Here is a 19,912-nt window from a genome sequence, read left to right as displayed (position 1 = left end):
CAAACAAACAAGCCATATAGCGTTTCTGGCCCCCAAACAAAAAAGCCATATAGCCTTTCCTTTAGCATTATGGAAGAAGACTGTATTAGTCTCTTTTCACACTGTGAATAAAGATGTACCTGAGACTGGGCAATTCACAAAAGAAAGAGGTTTAATGGACTTTCAGTTGCACATGGCTAGGGAGGCCTCACAATCATAGTGGAAGGCAAGAAGATGCAAGTCACATCTTACATGGATGGTGACAGGCAAAGAGAGAGCTTTTGCAGGAAAATTCCTTCTTATAAACCATCAGATCTCATGAGACTTATTCACTATCCTGAGAACAGCATGGGAAAGACCTACTCCCGAGGTTCAATTACCTCCCATCAGGTCCCTCCCACACCACATGGGAATTTAAGATGAGATTTGGGTGGGAACACAGCCAAACCATATCAAACACATTATCAAAACATGGCCTTCCAAATTACCAGGAAATAAAGGTATGTCCATAACAAACTAATTCACAATGCAAAACACACATATAGTGATGAAGTAAAACGTGACACACGCATCAGCTTAAGTATGTGAATAACCAGATGTCATCTATTGGAATATTTTCTAAGCAATGCTCTGCAAATGCCAATTCTTTTACAGAAATTAGCCAGTAATATTTACTAGTCATTTATTTATATTAAAAAAAACCTCCTATTTTTGAGCGTCTACCTTATATCCTGTGGTCATAGATGTGAAAAGATATAAAGTCGTTCTTGATTCCTTTCCTATATAACATAATCTTTTAAAGGAAATTTTAAACTACCGGGTTAGTCAATATATCAGCTAAGTCGAAGAATAATAAATATAAATTAAAATAATATAAATAAATACAAGCAGTCATGATGCATCTCTGTTCCATCTGATCCTTCAGAACCTATCTTATCCAATGCCATTCTTCCCTATGTGTGCTCCAGTGTTATTGATATCACATCACTCCTTATCCACTTTTAATTTCCTTTGGATTATTAATATATAGTTTTAAATATTTTAACTTTTTGTTTCTATAATTTTTTCTTTTATTTTCATTACTAGCGTCATATACTGCTAACAACCATGGGCAGAAAGTATAGGCTTATTAAAGGCAGCTGTGAGAATTCCTTGACCTAAGCATTTATTCTCCTAATATTTACTTGAGAACCTGCTAGCTGCAGGCACCAGGTTATGTGCTTGATTTAGGAGATGAGCGCTCTAGTTGGGTCACTCTGGGGCTTCTTTCTAAAGATCAATCATTCCCATCAGCTCCCTTCAAGAGAACACCAGGTCAACTGATGAAATACTCCTATTTTTAAATATTATGAACCATTGAGTCCTGTGAGTCATGCCTTTTTTTGAGGCATTGCACTTGGCATAGACTGTATAGTATTAATAGATTGCATGTTGGTGGAATGATTGGTACATTCAAATATATAATTATCTCTTTTGATTTTATTTAAGTTGTTATTCTCCACAGCATGCAGTTGTAAAGGTATTTCCTTTTTCCATCCTTTTCCCCTTCTCCTTTTTTGTTCCTCCTTCCATTCCTTCTCCTTTCCTTTTTTCCATCCTTTGTTTCTTTCATTATTATCTGGGCCACACATGATAAGCAAGTAGCTTACAATCTACAGTGGGATAGCAAATCTATCTTTCCAGAATTACAAGGAGTTATGAAAATATGAGAAAGATAAGGGAAAAGAGAATGTCACTCTAACTAAAGTTTCATCCTTGAGAGATCTGATAGGATTGTCTTTATAAAAGTACTATAGGCAATAATGAGATGGCTATCATATTTTTATGTTCACTAGACCATGGACTTCAACAAGAAGTAAATTTTTCAAGAGGGCGGTGGTAGTTAGTAATAGAACATATCTGACGTATGTTACATAGTTTCCCAGGCAGAAGCACCGGGTTCGTAAGCTGGATTATACTAAACCACCTATTAATTTGAAGTTCTGAGTCCTCTTACAAAGAGCATGATCAGGGTGCAATAAAATGCTAAAGCTGAAGGACAGCTTGCTAATGAGAAACAAGTAATTCTGCTGTTGGCATTGATTGCTGAATGATCAAGAGACTAAGTGCAAACCTACACAATCCTTCAATGAAGAAAACGATGGACTAGTGGCTGCAAAATGTTAGCTTTCATCTTGTTTTATGAGCTATTTCTTAGGGAGGAGTATTCTGGCCAGGAGAATGAACACTTTAGCATAAAGTGATGTTTATGCAAAGAACATTTCTTATAAACCTGGAAAGAGTGAAGAATTCTTCATTGTGGAACTGTATTGATCACTGGGTCCACATCAACCAATGAATCTAATGAACAGTTTCAAAATAAATAAATTTTACTATGGCCATGAAGCAATGTCTAATGTATTTTTGAAATTCAGAAATCTGTTTTGACAATGCCATATAGAGCTGAAGATAAAAAATCGTTGGCTTCCTCAGGTGCAGTGGGCTCAGCAGTGGGCCAAGTCTATGAAGGCAGGCCCTTATCTTCATCACATCATCCTGATCTGAGTGAGAAGAAGGAAGCGAATAGCCCAAACATTTATGGAATGAGAGACGCATTCAAGTTAATGTTCTCTTCATTCGTCAGGTGTGTAAAAGGGCGTGGGTTCTCTCTCATGCCCTGGAATCCAATGCATGTGTTATAAAAGACTGAGCAAGAAAGAAGAGATGTCACCAGGAATCTTTTAGGATGGAATGCTATTTTTTAAAGGGGGCTAGGGGAGCAACCTAAGTGCCCATCAACAGTTAAATACATTATGATAAATAGACAAAGCGAAATGCATACAAAGAATGAGATATTTTCATTATTATTGATATGGAAAGGTGTCCAATCTAATTATAAGAGAATTAATATGTCAAACTTCCCTGTTATAAAGAAAAAAATATATACACAATGTATGTGTGTATATATGTTTATATACATAGATATGTATATTTGTGTGTATATGTATAGAAAGATGTCTATAAATAAGAACAATTCAGAAGCAACAAGTCTACTTGGCTGGAAGCAGAGGGTGAGGCTGGCTCTGGTGAATAGGAATTGCATTTATAGCTTCTCTATGTATATATATTTATGTATGTTTGTGTGTGTATTTCTGTACTTTATGTGGTTTCTGTGTGTGTATGTGTGTGTGTGTGTTTGTGTGTGTCTGTGTGTGTTTCCAGAAGGCCATTAGGATCAATCACCCTTTGGTTAATTTTATTATTAAATAAGTTTAAATTTGGGTGTCTTGATCCAAAACGTAAGTGAAAATTAACTGGTATGAACTCTAAACCTATTTTAGATTTAAGGGGAATTTGAAGCAGTCTGTTAATAATGAGTAACAACACAAGACCCACAAATGTTTTGAATTAACCCTGATGAGAGTGTAGGATTCCTTCTGGCTATTGCTCTCTTGTTTAACATATCTGAGGTCTCCCTTATATCAAGACATTCTGAAACATTTGCAATTTTAAATCAGCTTAGACATACCAATATGAAACCAACATAGAAATGAAGTCTGTATTCATTTCTCTTTAGGTAGAAGGCACATAAAGTCTTAGATAATATGTGTTAGCCAGGTGTAATCAAAATCATAATATTTTGTCTTTCTCATTCTTTGTACCTGTGCTAAACCTAGCTGTGGTTAGCTTTCCCCATCTTGCAGGACTTCGAAGAGTACTTCAATAAAATCAATATGTGATACTGATTTGCTCCTTGATCCCTGAGCAGTGGTACATGTTTAACCATATTTCACTCCAGACCATCCTGTAATTTCACCACTTGATTCCATGACTAACTCTAGCTCTCCCTGTCTTCTCTGTCCATCTTCCAGGTACTATGCTTGGTACTACCACTGATGTATGGAACCCATAGTAGACAATGTCAAATTGGATTCCCAAGGCCAAGTGGAACTGGGTATAGAGCTGTGATGGTTTCTAAGGGTCAACCCAGCAGATCTGGAAACAGTATTTCCAGAATTGCCTTCCTGTTATGGTTTGAGTGAAGGTTGGCTGCAGAGGAATTTGTGAATGACTAGGCAGGTGAAGTAAAACAGCTGTCCTGAGGCTCAGAGAGTTGGAGTAGGGCACCCAGCCTCACTAGACCTACGGCCTGTTGTCAGTGACCCAGTGGCTCTTCTTGCTGGTAGGGACAGCCGTTTGGGCCCCCTCTACTGCAGTTCCTGCTGTCTCTTCAAGTCTTAGGCCAAGTCCTGTTCAGAAATGTGGCCAAGGGTGTCACTCCTTCTTCAGATCTCCTGTGCCATCAAAATTGCAGGCAATGAGAGACAAGGAAGAGTACCAATTTGTGCTCACATGTTTCCATTTGTCTCTGTGAGTTTCAGTATGTCCTCATGGGTTTCAGTGTGTCCTTGCAGTCACCACTTTATGTCCAGCTTTTCTTCCCAGCCATAGCTCCTGCTGACCTGCCGCGATTGGAGCTCTCACCACCACATCCCACAAGTCATAAGATCCAGCCTTTATAGTAATCCCCACAGTCTGTATCACTCCAAGTGGAACTACTTCCCTGACTGAATACTAAATAACACAAGAGGAAAAATGTTTCTCCATTTTGTTTGTTTTCTTGTTTGTTTTGTGAGACTGAGTCTCTCTCTGTTGCCCAGGCTGGAGTGCAGTGGTATGATCTTGGCTCACTGCAACCTCTGCCTCCCAGGTTCAAGCAATTCTCCTGCCTCAGCCTCCTGAGTAGCTGGGATTGCAGGCATGCGCCACCACATGCATTTCACCATGTTGATCAGGCTGGTCTCGAACTCCTGACCTTGTGATTTGCCTGCGTCTGTCTCCCAAAGTGCTGGGATTACAGGCGTGAGCCACTGTTGCCGGCCAGTTTCTCCATTGTTTAGTATATTGGCAGGGTCTGAAGGACAGGACGGGAGCCCCTGGGGCTGGCGTTCACTCACTCTGTTCTTCGTGTAACGTATTCACACCATGTGTATGAGCATTCAGCTTGGCGGGTGGAGCAGCTCCGCATGACTTGCTGGAAATAATTCGGAGCACTTATAACCAGGCTTGGGAACCCAAGCCAAGTGTTCTCGAGCACATCCGTATGGGAAACAAAAGTTTTGTTTTGTCCTCATCATTCCCTCACCCACTTCAGATGGGGAAATATTTGGGAAACGTAAGTGCATATAATATTCTGCCTGTGCTACCGACGTTCTAATGGTGTTTACCTGAAATGTTTCTATCATTCCCGAACTTAGAGCGTTTCTGTTGGTGATTGGCGAGGAACAGATTGCACTCTCCTGAACTGAAATCTAATGAATGCCACAAAGGGAAAATAAACTGGAGACACTTGAAAAAAGAAAAAGAAAAGAAAACTCACTTCAAGAAACCGAAGCTTTCTGCCCGCCCCCCCTTCTCCCCTCACTGGCAGCCAGCTAAGCTCCCCACACATTCTGATCGTCTCCCTGCACGGTGTCTGTGGTGGTGACAACTGATTCATGTGTTCATTTGCATATCCCCCGGTGCCAGCAGCAGAATACAGAACGGGCCTCCTGTGCCGGCAGCCAACACAGCACTGGCAAATCAGGGAGCTGTCAGAAACAGCTGTCCATTAACGGAGTTTGTGGAAACAACCAGGAGCTGTTTGAAAATGCTAGGTGGTAGAATTTAATTGGAGTAGCAACTGTTCAAAATTAAGATTAAAAGGACCAGTCAGTCAATGTGGATTTCGTGACACCTTAAAAATAACGTTTCAGGTTTGATTAATGCTGCATGAAGTTTCTCTCCTTCGCTGATAGGGCCTGTGTGCTGATAGATAGTTGATTCAGAATATATCCAGCAATGAGAGCTCATGGGCTCCAAAGGTCAGATATCTTATTCTCTACACTGAAACCCTTGTTGCTTTAAGGAAACAGGATTTTAATAGGAATCACATGGACGTTGACTACAGGGAGCCAAGCGGTGGTGGAAGAAGCAAAGTTGGAAGTTTTGGAGACGGACATCTTTTTATCCACAGTGTGAGTGTGGCTCAGCTCTGAGCAGCCCACCCTACAACCCTGAGCCCTCATGGCCAGATACGGGAACTTACAGAGTGCACCGCTTCCCGGCGGTGAGTTGAGGAAGAAAAGAGAGTCTTCCTGGCCGGTTTAATCCTTGGCTTCTCTCCTGAGCATGCCGAAAAGGTTCCTAGAGGTTGCCAACACTGAAGTGAAGCAAAAGTGAGTGTATGGGGTCACTGAAATACCAGGATCAGTAATGGTTTCCTAAAAAGACTTTTTATCCTTCTGAAAAATCTCAACTTTAGCATTTCATTAAGATTAGAAAACAATTCCAACATGCCAGACACAACTACTTGTAATTTGAAGCAGAGTTCATAACCCCAAACACCACATTTTAACGATTTTTAATTTACGATTGAACTCTAGGTACTCAAGTCAACGTTCTCATTCCACATTCATGATTCCTATTGTGGTCATTTAGTTTAATTCTTTGACTTTTATTCTTAAATAGATTGTCTTGCCACTTCTTAGAAATGTCCATTTTAAAATTGATTGGAAAGGAAGAACATTGAATGTAATTGAGAATGACAGCACATGTAGAGTAGGTTTAGATGTAATTTGGGGGAGAGTGGGTAAACATGTTTTTCTAAGAAAACGTCAGAGCAGATACACCGTAGGGTCAGGACGATGAGTGCGAAGCAACAGTTCCAGATAGGTAGTGCACTGTAGCCAGGAGAGGAAGTGACAGCTGGTGGCTTAATAAACAGATTTCAGTTTAGGGTTTTCTGAACATTTTAATATGCTTCTCCACTGTATCTTTTGTTCCCAATTCAATAATAAAGCCGTTTCTTATTATTGCCTTGGAATATCAGATTGGTTAGAAAACAGATATAGAAAAAAGAAAGTCCTTTGGTATTAAAACAAAACATGTCTAAATATCTGATGCAATGTTATAATAATATGGAGGAGGTGAGGGGAAGGGAAGTTCTCCAAAAGGAGAGAGCCTGGGAATGCTTGCAAATGGAAATACCTGGCATTTCATTCCTCTGAGGCTTTTTTCTTAAATTATGATCTTCTCCCAAACAATGTGTATCTCCCAACTTCTACCCAACTGATCAAGGGGCTCAACTGACTGGTAGGGTCTTTAAGGAGAAAATAAAAGCTGTGAAGGATGAAACTGACTGAATAACACTGAAGGCATTAGTCTTATTAACAGCCAAGCTCATTTCAAAGATACTGGATATTGAAGGAAACAGTTATCCTTGAGTCTTGCTGTCTGTGTGGCATACCCTGTCTGTCTCAGTGGAAAGCACCAATTTGTGTTTGTTGTGAATATCTGTGAATACTGTCTTATGGCAGCTAGTTTTTAATTGTTGCCAGCCTGAAGGGAAAATGTGATTGAGTCCTCTGTGTTGCAATAAGGCAAGAGGAGCTGTTCTTTGAGTGAAAATGTTTCCATTCAGCTAGAGGGAATGAGAGAAATGCTTCAGAATTCAGCGTTTCACTTGCTATTTTTAGTTAAATTAGGCTCACAATCATGAGATAGCGCTGCTGCATTGGCCCATGTTATGACCAAAGTAAGTTGCTAACATGTCTGTAGCTTACAGAGATTCTAAGAGAAGTAGTTGTTGGAAAATACTAGTTTTAAGTAAAAAGATAAATGAAATAGAGGAAGAATTAAACATAACATGATAGAAGCTATCCTTTCATTTCATTAAATTCTACTGAGGGGATCATGGAAGGAATTCATGTTTCAATAGCATCCTGGTCTCCATTTTCAATTTTCTCAATTCTGGTTTGAACATTCAGGAAGAATGCAGGTTATGACAATAGATTTATAAAATGTGTGGTTAAGACTTAACTCATGCTAGCTCAATTAAAGAGTGGCATGCAGTAAAAAATATTGTGAGAATTTTAAGAAAGTAAGAATGAAGACAGTGGAATCAAGACAGGTTCGTGGTCTTAGGACTTTGCTCTTTTGTCTTCTCTGAGCAACTCAGCCATCTCTTTGTCCCTCATAAAGCTCTACCTTGAACATAACTTGGCTTGTGTCTGTAGCAGGTCACCAAAAATCTGTTTGTCTTCCCATAGAGGCAGCCCTACTAATTTCCAGGCTTTCCTTGCTGTTAAAGGGGGGGTCCCATGATGTGTTTTGGTCAATGGAATCTGAAAAGAAGTGGCAGCTTCAGAGCTCAGGCTTTTGAGAAGTGGAGCCGTCACGCTAGGAGATGGCCAAGCCGCAAAGGGGAAGCTCTTATCTTTGGTCCCTGAGCCACCACTGGAGGAAAGCTACCCATAGACTAGAAGCTAGTTAGACTGTAACACAAGTGAAAATAAATTTGCCTCTGAGGCATTAAAAGTTTTCATCAGTTAGTGATTGCATCCTGTCCAAAGTGAACTATTGCATGTGATCCTGAACTTTATAACCCAGTTTCTTTCTGCCACCTGCCATTATTCCTCCAACCCATCTATTCCCCACTCCCACTGATCTAATTGACCAGCTCATAGTTTTATTTTAGGCCTGGCAGGCAGTAGGTTTCCAACCAGCCGATGCCTCAGCTGCAGTTGCTTGTTCACACTTGACCTAACCAGCTCTGGTCATTATGTCTAGTCACAGCTGTGGGCCTCACCTGTCAGAGGATAATATAAGCATCACAGGGTGGGAGAGTGAATCCTGGGTGGAGTTGCAGCAGAAACAGTGGGGAGCACTGCATGCCCCTGCTGTGATGAACTCCCAGCAGAAACTAGACTTTCATAGCTCTAATGTGGAAGACTTCATGAAGTCAAATATATCACTATAAGCTTATAGGAATGTGTCTCAGGTGGATTCTGAGTTAAACTTGCATGTGCCAAAATGGTAAATGGACCCCTACTGCTGTCATCCTCAAATTCCTTCTCAGTCCTAGTAACAAGTCCCCTCCTTCCAAATGAAAGTGTTCTTTTGTCAACTCCTACATTCACACAAAAATGTGATCTTTGTCCTTCAGAAGTTCCCAGTGCAGGAGGGGCTGTCGGGAGCCAATAATACTAGGCTTTGTAGGTACAAAGTCAGATGACATAAAGTATGATTTCTGTTCATAATTCATGCATGCAACAGGAGTCCACAGGTCATGCATACCTTGCAATCTGCACAAAATGTCATGGAATCCCATGGGTAATATGCACATATTCAGAGCTATAACTGATATACATTATATCAGATGATATAATATATATCATATATTATATGGATATATAGTATATAATATATATATGGATATACATTATATATGTGGATATATACATTTCATATACATTATATATACAGTTGATATACATTACATATATGGATATATATATATTCATATATATATGGATGTTCATGTAATGACATCTAACAGTTTTTATCTAGTTTGCCTGCAGTACATATTACACTTCCTGGAGAAAGGTATATGTGTTTGGATAGCTTCGGTAGCCCTAATAAATAAAATTTTAAAGCTGAGAAAGTTTTCTTCTTAGTAGTAGTGACAAATAAAAGCAAGAACACTTCCCTCTGTACTGATTTTGCACTGCCTAACAACTCCACAGAACGTTATGGAAACAATGTATTTCATAACACAATTACAAAGGAATTTTATAAGTATTTTCTTTTGTTAAGACTTGGTTATATTAGGCTGTCCAGGCTGGAGTTGCTATTCACAGGCACAATCATGGTGCACTACGGACTTGAACTCCTGGCTCAAGCAATACTCTAGCCTCAGCCTCCTAAGTAGCTTGGACTACATGCAGTTGCCACCTGGCTTAAGCGCATATTTTTTGGATAGAATGTGAACATTTTAAGACTACCTGTGTACAGTCATTGTGTGATTCTTTCAAAAGAGTATTTAAGAATGATTTTGTTTCTATTGAGAAGGTGTTCTTTTTTACATATCAGTAAATTTTTTGTGTGTGCCTTCAGCACATTTCTACTAGTTTTGCTCTGTGTTGCTTAAACTATTTCTCCAGTATTACCAGATTTAGACATTCAATGGAATCTTTTTTTAAGGTAAAGACTACAGAAGAGAATGATACTTTTAGTATAGGGAACTAGGCTATAGCATGTACCTGCAAAATACCATGTGACCTATTGTCTAAATTCATGCTTGGCTGAGTCTTTTTAAAAATTGTTTGTGTTTTGCTTAATTTTATAGGAATAATTTCAACTACAGAAAAAAACAGGAAAAGGAAGAAGACAATAAAATTCAAAGGTGCAATGTAGGGTAGTGTTTTGGAGCTCTACCTCAGGAATCAGAAAGATAAAAAGCCAATAATGACTAGAGTCATAATTAAGACTTTGGACAATATTGTGAAACTTCCCTCTAAGCTTCAGCTTACTCCTTGTTATAATGTGAATACCATGTTTTCTTGGAAAAACTGAATACGTTACTCCATGCTAAGTGCTGCAGATGACACCGGGTACATAAGAGTGATTAGCCAGCCAGGTGAGGTGACTCACGCCTGTAATCCCAGCACTTTGGGAGGCTGAGACGGGCAGATCATAAGTTCAGGAGATCAAGATCATCCTAGCTAACACTGTGAAACCCTGTCTCTACTAACAATACAAAAAATTAGCTGGGCATGGTGGCAAGTACTTGTAGTACCAGCTACTTCAGAGGCTGAGGCAGGAGAATCGCTTGAACCTGGGAGGCAGAGGTTGCAGTGAGCCGAAATTGTGCCACGGCACTCCAGCCTAGGTAACAAAGAAAGGCTCCATCTAAAAAAAAAAAAATAGTAATCAGCTCATCTAGTTACTCTCTTAGTGATTAAAAGCATTATCATCATCATTGTCATCACAATTTTCCACATCCCAGCCCTCTAAGACATTGAGGTTTCTGTCTTTCCCATGGTTTATATTATGCCAATTTGTCTTCCATATTTGGATCATACTGTATATCTGTAGCCCTAAAAGTTAATATTACTATGTTTTAAAATAAATTTTTTTCATTTCTAAGAAAAATATAATATGCAGCTGTAGTACTTTGTGTAACACATTTGTCACATTAATCTTTTGTTTGCTAGCATTGACAAATTATATTCTGATAGGTAATCATTACCTAATGGTAAATGCCATATTACATGGTGACCTCATACAAAAAGTGTCATTCTTGTTTTCTAGTATCAGAATTAGAAAAAATGTGCTGTATTTTCACAGAGCCAATATTCATATTATCCCAGCATATGATTTCAAAATTTGTATAACTTTTTCAGGGTTTGTCATCACATGTGCATGTGATACATACACACATGTCCTTTGCTCTAGCACAGTTCTGATAATGGACAAATAGACCACTTCCTTTAAATAAGCCACCCTATGCTTATTATTAGGGAAATTCTTATGAGTAAGCAAGGCATCCAGATTTGAAAACAAATGCACAAATGAACGCCATCTATACCTGTAACTGCATGGGTTACATTGCCTAGCCTGGCAACAGAAATCTTAGCTAAAGCTGAGACACAATAAATAGAAATGTAAATTTCAAAAGGAGGAGAGGCAGGCCAAAGAGAAAGGGGCTGCTGCCTAAATGGGAGGCTGCAGCAGGTCACCTCACCCACTCCTCTGTGTGTGTGCTGCGTGACTCTCATTCAGTCTGGTAAGATTCTCAAACAAAGTCCAGTGTCCTAAAAATATTTGGAACTATTACAAAGCATAAATTATAAATGTGTCAGGAAAATGGGAAAAGGTGTCTTGGGCCTACTTAAAGCACAAAATGATCTCAACCATTATTCAACAATGATATGAACATCTTTTATTTCATTTCTCCTTAACTGTTCCCTCTGTTTGCTATCATTTCCTGCTCAGCACCATGTCAATAATTACTAAATTAGTGGGATGCCTGTACAATTTCAGCTCAAGTGTTATTACTGACAAGTCAAACAATGGGGCTGATGGAAAAGATGGGACTCCATCTCCTTATTTAAATGGACCGTGTTCAGAAGGAAAGATTGAAGCCCCCTTTTTCTTCAAAAGGAGGAGGGAGGGAATGGTTTACATTTTGTGCGGCTCAAGGACACAGAGTCAGAGGAAATGCCTTTTTAACAGAAACCTCTTTTCATTTCCAGGGGACAAAAATGAAGGTTATTGAAAAGAATCATGCTTGGTAGAAGAAGTAATTACATTTTTTTCAAATGTCAGAGGAATAATGCTTTTATATTTCCTGAGATGACCCAATTTGCACTACGATATGCTCCCTTAAATGTAAGTATGCGGACGCCCTCGCCCTGTATTGTTTTTCACTGGTAAAAATGCCCTGTCGTACCTCTGATTAATTTCTGTACTGGTCTCCCAATACACAAAAGCAGCTACACCACGGTTGTCCGTTCTTACGATGATGAGTTAAAAATGACAGACTTGGCCAGTCCCCCCCCGCTGCCAAATAAAAAAAAAAAAGAGTCAGAGAGTAAAGTAGCTGCAGCTATAAATCATCTTCTCAAATTGTACGATTCAGGGCCGCTGACCTGTCTTGCAGTGAGAAGGAAGTAGCCTGACCATGAGTGCTCCGAAGGATAGCCGGAGCTCTTGCTTCAGCAGCTGGTTAAGTAGACTGGAAGGAAGGGTTTCTTACTCCTAGTCCTTGTCCTCCAGCCTTACCATATATACACCTGTCCCAGACCTCTGCTAGCCACAGCTACATAGGAACAAGCTCAGGAACACCTTTTCTCTACAATAAGAAGTACTATTTTAAAAAATTGTATTAAATATTTGTTAAAATGTGTGTTTCTAGCAATAGGATTGCTAAGAAACACTCCAAAATAGTGTTTATATACCTCTGAACCATTCTTTGATTATTTTTATTAAAATACTTAAAGCACTTTCTGGAGATTGATTTGTATTTGATATAGATAGGAATTCACTGGGCATAAAACTAAACTTAGTTTTGAGATGTCAAACAACCCTTCCATGACCTTTGGCTTGCAGTGAGGTAAACATTTAGTTGAGAAATATATATGTGTGATTGCTTCTCGGTATTTTGGTTAAGATCAAGTGTAGGAAACGTATGTATGTTTTCTGTTCTAGTTTATATACAAACAAACTCTTGATTTTTGGAAAAAGTGATCACGCATGATGTCACTTAGCATGTTGGAAAGCCCTAATCTTAATTCTTTTAGACCTCCAAAAAAGATGATCACTTAAACAATGTTAGTGAGGAAAATAAATGAAGACATTAATGAGGTTTCTACCTTTCTTAAACTTTTAGATTTTTATTTCTTTTTACTCATTTTCTTATACTAGCTACGGAAAAAAATGATGGGGATAATTTGTGGTGATTTGTTTTGAGAGCTGATAGGAAGGTAGGGTTTCTATCACCTGCAGTAACTCAAAGGGAAGTGCACACAAGCACTAGGCTACCAGATATTCAATAAACATTTGCACTGTGTGACTAAGAGAAGAGAGTACATGTCTGTTTCACTAACATGAACTTCTGAAACTTTAATAAATGATCATAAAGTTTGTGCTTAGTGATTCAATGGATAGTTATGGCCTCTGAAAAGGCCTGAGCCACTACATAACGTATGCTCAAGAACAGGATTACAGATTTGAGTAATCTTAGTAATGAATCCTAAGGTATAAAAAAACCTTCAATATTGTGATTTTTTTTCTTTCTTTATTTTACTTTAAGTTCGAGATACATATGCATCTGTTACATAAGTATACATGTGCCATGGTGGTTGCTGCACCTGTCAACCCATCATGTAGGTTTTAAGACCCTCATGCATTAGGTATTTGTCCTAATGTTCTCCCTCCCCTTGCCTCCCACACCTCAAACAGCCCCAGTATGTTTTGTTCCCTTCCCTGTGTCTGTGTATTTTTATTGTTTAACTCCCATTTATGAGTGAGAACATGCGGTGTTTGGTTTTCTGTTCCTGTGTTAGTTTGCTAAGAATGATGGCTTCCAGCTTCATTCACGTCCTGCAAAGGACATGAACTCATTTTTTATGGCTGCATAGTATTTCATGGTGTATATGTGCCATATTTTTCTTTATCCAGTCTGTCATTGATGGGCATTTGGGTTGGTTCCAAGTCTTTGCTATTGTAAATAGTGCTGCAATAAGCATACATGTCCATGTGTTTTTATAGTAGAATGATTTATAATCCTTTGGGTATATACCCAGTAATGGGATTGCTGGGTCAAATGGTATTTCTGGTTCTAGATCTTTGAGGAATTGCCTCACTGTCTTCCACAATGGTTGAACTAATTTACACTCCCTTTAGCAGTGTAAAAGCACTCCTATTGCTCCACAGCCTCACCAAAATCTGTTCTTTCCCTGACTTTTTAATAATCGCCATTCTGACCAGTGTGAGATGGTATCTCCTTATGGTTTTGATTTTAATTTCGATAATGACCACTAATGATGAGCTTTTTTTCATGTTTCTTGGCTGCACACATGTCATCTTTTGTGGAATGTCTGTTCATATCCTTCACCCGCTTTTTGATGGTTTTTTTTTTCTTGTAAATTGTTTAAGTTCCTTGTAGATTCTGGATATTAGACCTTTGTCAGATGGGTATATTGCTAAAATTTTCTCCCATTCTGTAGGTTGCCTGTTCACTCTGATGCTAGTTTATTTGACTGTGTAGAAGCTCTTTAGTTTAATTATATCTCATTTATTGATTTTGGCTTTTGTTGAAATTGCTTTTGGTGTTTTAGTCATGAAGTCTTTGCCCATGCCTATGTCCTGAATGATATTGCCTAGATTTTGTTAAAAGGGTTTTTATGATTTTGGGTTTTACATTTAAGTCCTTAATCCATCTTAATTTTCGTATAAGGTATAAGGAAGGGTACAGTTTCAGTTTTCTGCATATAGCTAGCCAGTTTTCCCAGCACCATTTATTAAATAGGGAATTCTTTTCCATTGCTTGTTTTTGTCAGTTTTGTGAAAGATTAATATTGAAAATGTGTTTGCAGTCTCTAAGCTCTGGATAGTGATTGAGGAGATTCATAAGAAAATGGAAGAAGATAAAAGATAAAAGATATAATTGCAATAGAAATATTTCTAACATTTGAATGTCATGATTTTACCTGGATTTGTGCATGATTCTCTTACTCTGTTGACTGGTTTTCTTCTCAATGAATTGACTGGATTCTCTGATGGTGTTTGAATCCTTCAGTATATGTTTCATTGTACAAGATATGTGGAAACATTTTTTGAATCACCAGTTACTTGAGTTTATTATTTATCCCTCCAGGGCTTATATCTTTGTTTACAATTAATATTTTTTGCAAGATGTTTCTGAATTTTGAGCCACTGACTAGTAATTTGGGTATGATTTTAGATAATGTCTTAATAGAAAAATCATAGATAGATGTATATAATAGATATTTCAATATTCTACTAATGGGAATTGCAGTGTTGTGAAAGTGTGAGTTAGCAGACTTTTCAAAAATCACATTTTTCAGGGAGTATAGAAGATGTCGATATCCACGACACTAAGTACTGGCAGTTTTCTTAGTATCATTTAATATCATGCATTTGAGTGGGACTCTCTGTTGTCTGGAGTTCCACAGACCCACACTTCCACTGGTCATAGTAGTACCAAAAGATCTTTTCAACTAGAGGTTTCTATTAAAGAGTAGACTAATTAGATAAGGAGTAATCTGCCATGAAAATGATACATTTCCCAGGATTATTTTATGTAAAACCTGATGTTTCACTCAGTGTGGTCAGATTGCCTGGAGTCAATGTGTAGCTCTGCCGTATCAGATCTGGGGGACGTTGGACAAGCTACTTAACATTTTCCCTCTTTGTAATGTGAGGAATACCATTCAGTAATATTGACTGCTTCACAGGGTGATGGTGAGAGTTGAATGGATTAGTTAGAGTTGAATGACAGAGCTCCCCCTAACACAGAGTATACGCTTGCTAAAGGGGAGCTATTGTTGTCATCACCATTATCATTGTTATTATCATTATGGCAAAATTATTCTGAAGTCTGTCTTGGTTATGCCATTTCCTCAAATTGATGAACATGGCCCTTCTAAATCAAAATGAAATTGTCCTTGTCACTTGCAGTCTCCATTAGGCAAATAAACCATTTCTATCAACAGAAACCATAGAAAATGGTCCACTGTCAGGTACTGACACAACCGATTTATTTAACATCTCTCCACTCAACAGACATTTACCAACCGTACGCAATGCTGTTAGTAATCAGATGTTTACCAACTTGTATTACATGGAAGACAGCATATAAAAATGAGAATTTGTGGGACTTCTCAGGTATAAGTTTCATGTAAGGAATTTACTTCTCCATCATTAGTTCATTTATTCATCCATCTGATGTTTATGGAGTTCTGTGATATAACAGGTCCAGTTTTAGACACTTGAAATATGTCACAGAATGAAAACAGAAATAATCCTTTCCCTAGGGGAGTTTACATTCTATTTGGGTGAAGACAAACAATAAATAATAAATATACACGTTTATATAGTAACTGTGAGTAGGATGCCTGGGAAGGAAGGAGAAGCCACAATATTTAATCAGTAGGTTGAAATAGCTTTGTTAAGAAGACAATATTTGAGGTAAGACTTGAAGAAAGTGAAAGAACTAACAACAACAACAGTTTGAAGGAGGAACATTTCAGTAGGAGGAAACAGAAAATTCTCCAAAGAGAGTGCATGGCTGGTATGTGGTTGGTGAGGCTGCAAGGGCTTGAGACAGGAATGGAAGAGAAGGAAAATACATGATCAGGGACGTAAGAGAGAGAGGGCAGAGCTTTATTTTAAGATCAAAGAATTTTACTTTGAGTGAAATAAGGGGATATTTGAGGATTTTGGATAGAGGAGTAATATGAACTAGTTTGCATTTTTAAAGAATCATTTTGGAGGGTTATTGATAATGGACTACAGAGGAAAGCAAAGGTACAAACATGGAGACTTCTTAGGATGTTGTTGTAGTAACCCAGGTGAGCAATCATCATAGCTGAGGTCGAGTTGGTAGTGGCAGAAGTGGTGAGAATGTACATCGGTGTGTACTTTCTGGATATCTTTATGCATAGAACCCCCAGAATTTGCTGAGAAATTGGATGTGAAGTATGATTTTAAAATATCTTAAGAAAACCTTTTGGCTTGATGAATTAAATGAATGGGGTTGCAATCCACTGATACTAGGTCTGGGTGTCAGACATAATAGTGAGAGTGGCAAGTAGGGTAGGGAGAGACAAACCTGGGTATCAGGAAGGAGATTGAGCTAAACGTTTAACAGTACAAGTCATTGACATATAAGGGAGTTTTTAAAACCTTGAACCTGAATGAGATAACCAAGGGAGTGAGAATGAACAGGAAAGATTATGAAAATATTAATAATGCAAATTGGGCCTCCAAGAAGATGAAGTCTGAGAAATGGCTACTGAATCTAGTGATGTGGCAGTCATTGGTGAACTTGTTGAGAGCAGTTCTTCTGGAGAGGTGCAGTGAAAAGCCTGGTTGGAGAGTCTTCAAAGAGAATAGGAAGATTAATTGAAGGCAATGTACATAGATAACTCTTGCAAGGGCTTTTATTGTCCAGAAGCACAGAAATGAAGCCAATACTGGAGGAAGAAGTGAAGACAAGGACGTGTGTGTGTGTGTGTGTGTGTGTGTGTGTGTGTGTGTGATCTTTCAAATGAGAGAAATAACAGATTCTATAGGATGTAAAAAAATCCAACACAGAGCAAAAATTTGGAGTAAGATAGAGGGGAGAATTGCTGGAGGGATGTTCTTGAGTAGACAAGAGGGATGGTGTCTAGTGTGCTAGTGCAGGGACTGGCTTAGGTGAGAGTAACAAACCAAGTGCGAAAGCACAGAGGCTGACACTAATAGATGGTGCACAGTGCACATCATAGTGGAAGACAGAAATTCTCTTCTGATTGCTTCAGTTTTCCTGGTGAAACACAAGGTAAGGTACTAAAGAGTGAAGAGAGAGGGAGAAAAGACATTTGGGTTAAAAAGGAGAGAAGGTCCAAAATTGGCCTTTAGAACAGTGTTGCTCCAAGTGTGTGTGAAAACTGAACTCGTGGTCAGCAGTCTCTGATGAAATAAGTAATGGCCATTGAGAATAATTATTCATAAAGTTTTACAGTAAGTTCACATTGCCTCAATGTCCAAGCTTGTGATTCATATTAGTAAATGTGGTTTAGTGTTTATTTTGTATATGAGTATATTCATTTGATGACACAGCTGCAATGCAAGGAAAACATTATTATTATTATTTCTGTTGTTGAAAGTTTTTATTGCATTTTAGGTTTTGGGGTACATGTGAAGAACATGCAAGATTGTTGCATAAGTACATACATGGCAGTGTGATTTGCTGCCTTCCTCCCCATCACCTATATCTGGCATTTCTCCCCATACTATCTCTCCCCGCCTCCCCACCTCCCCATCCCTCCCCCATTTCCCCCCAACAGACCGCAGTGTGTAGTGCTCCCCTCCCTGTGTCCATGTGTTCTCATTGTTCAACACCCGCCTATGAGTAAGAACATGCGGTGTTTGATTTTCTCCTCTTGTGTCAGTTTTCTGAGAATGATGGTTTCCAGGTTCATCCATGTCCGTACAAAGGACACGAACTTATCATTTTTGATGGCTGCATAATATTCCATGGTGTATATGTGCCACATTTTCCCTGTCCAGCCTATCATCAATGGACATTTGGGTTGGTTCCAGGTTTTTGCTATTGTAAACAGTGCTGCAATGAACATTCGTGTGCATGTGTCCTTATAGTAGAACGATTTATAATCCTTTGGATATCTACCCAGTAATGGGATTGCTGGGTCAAATGGAATTTCTATTTCTAGGTCCTTGAGGAATCACCACACTTCTTCCACAATGGTTGAACTAATTTACACTCCCACCAACAGTGTAAAAGTGTTCCTATTTCTCCACATCCTCTCCAGCATCTGTTGTCTCCAGATTTTTTAATGATCGCCATTCCAACTGGCGTGAGATGGTATCTCAATGTAGTTTTGATTTGCATTTCTTTAATGACCAGTGATGATGAGCATTTTTTCATATGTTTGTTGGCCTTATGTATGTCTTCTTTCATAAAGTGTCTGTTCATATACTTTGCCCACTTTCGAATGGGCTTGTTTGTTTTTTTCTTGTAAATCTGTTTTAGTTCTTTGTAGATTCTGGATATTAGCCCTTTGTCAGATGGGTAGACTGCAAAAATTTTTTCCCATTCTGTTGGTTGCCAATTCACTCTAATGACTGTTTCTTTTGCCGTGCAGAAGCTGTGGAGTTTGATTAGGTCCCATTTGTCTATTTTGGCTTTTGTTGCCAATGCTTTTGGTGTTTTGGTCATGACGTCCTTGCCTACACCTATTCAAAACCTTGAATGGTTTTGCCTAGATTTTCTTCTATGGTTTTTATGGTGTTAGGTCTTATGTTTAAGTCTTTAATCCATCTGGAGTTAATTTTAGCGTAAGGCATCAGGATGGGGTCCAGTTTCTGCTTTCTGCACATGGCTAGCCAGTTTTCCCAACACCATGTATTAAACAGGGAATCCTTTCCCCATTGCTTGTTTTTGTCAGGCTTGTCAAATATCAGATGGTTGTAGATAGGTTGTGTTGCCTCCGAGGCCTCTGTTCTGTTCCATTGGTCTATATCTCTGTTTTGCTACCAGTACCATGCTGTTTTGATTACTGTAGCCTTATAGTGTAGTTTGAAATCCGGTAGTGTGATGACTCCTGCTTTGTTCTTTTTGCTTAGAATTGACTTGGCTATGCGGGTTCTCTTTTGGTTCCATATGAAGTTGAAGGTGTTTTTTTCCAGTTCTGTGAAGAAGGTCATTGGTAGCTTGATGGGAATAGCGTTGAATCTGTAAATTACTTTGGGCAGTATGGCCATTTTCATGATATTGATTCTTCCTAACCATGAACATGGAATGTTTCTCCATCTGTTTGTGTCCTCTTCTATTTCGTTGAGCAGTGGCTTGTAGTTCTCCTTGAAGAGGTCCTTTATGTTC

At 38.7% G+C, this 19,912-nt stretch overlaps 1 long non-coding RNA gene across 2 annotated transcripts in view; it reads left to right on the top strand.

Annotated features, from left to right (window-relative positions):
• LOC116533189 overlaps window positions 1-19,912 on the top strand; it is a 250,753-nt gene that overhangs the window by 93,358 nt on the left and 137,483 nt on the right. Inside the window, exons 1-2 of one of the 2 annotated variants that reach the window (XR_004261142.1) lie at window positions 4,848-5,975; window positions 12,036-12,171. This is a non-coding gene — a long non-coding RNA (uncharacterized LOC116533189). Of the gene's footprint in view, window positions 1-4,847; window positions 5,976-12,035; window positions 12,172-19,912 lie in introns of those variants that run through there. The other variant, XR_004261141.1, reaches the window with a different exon arrangement.

The sequence above is a fragment of the Sapajus apella genome, unplaced genomic scaffold, assembly GCF_009761245.1.
Source record: "Sapajus apella isolate SASKATOON/1434 unplaced genomic scaffold, GSC_monkey_1.0 scaffold80, whole genome shotgun sequence".
In the NCBI taxonomy this organism is placed as follows: domain Eukaryota; kingdom Metazoa; phylum Chordata; class Mammalia; order Primates; family Cebidae; genus Sapajus; species Sapajus apella.
This window is presented reverse-complemented; position numbering and strand designations above follow the sequence as displayed.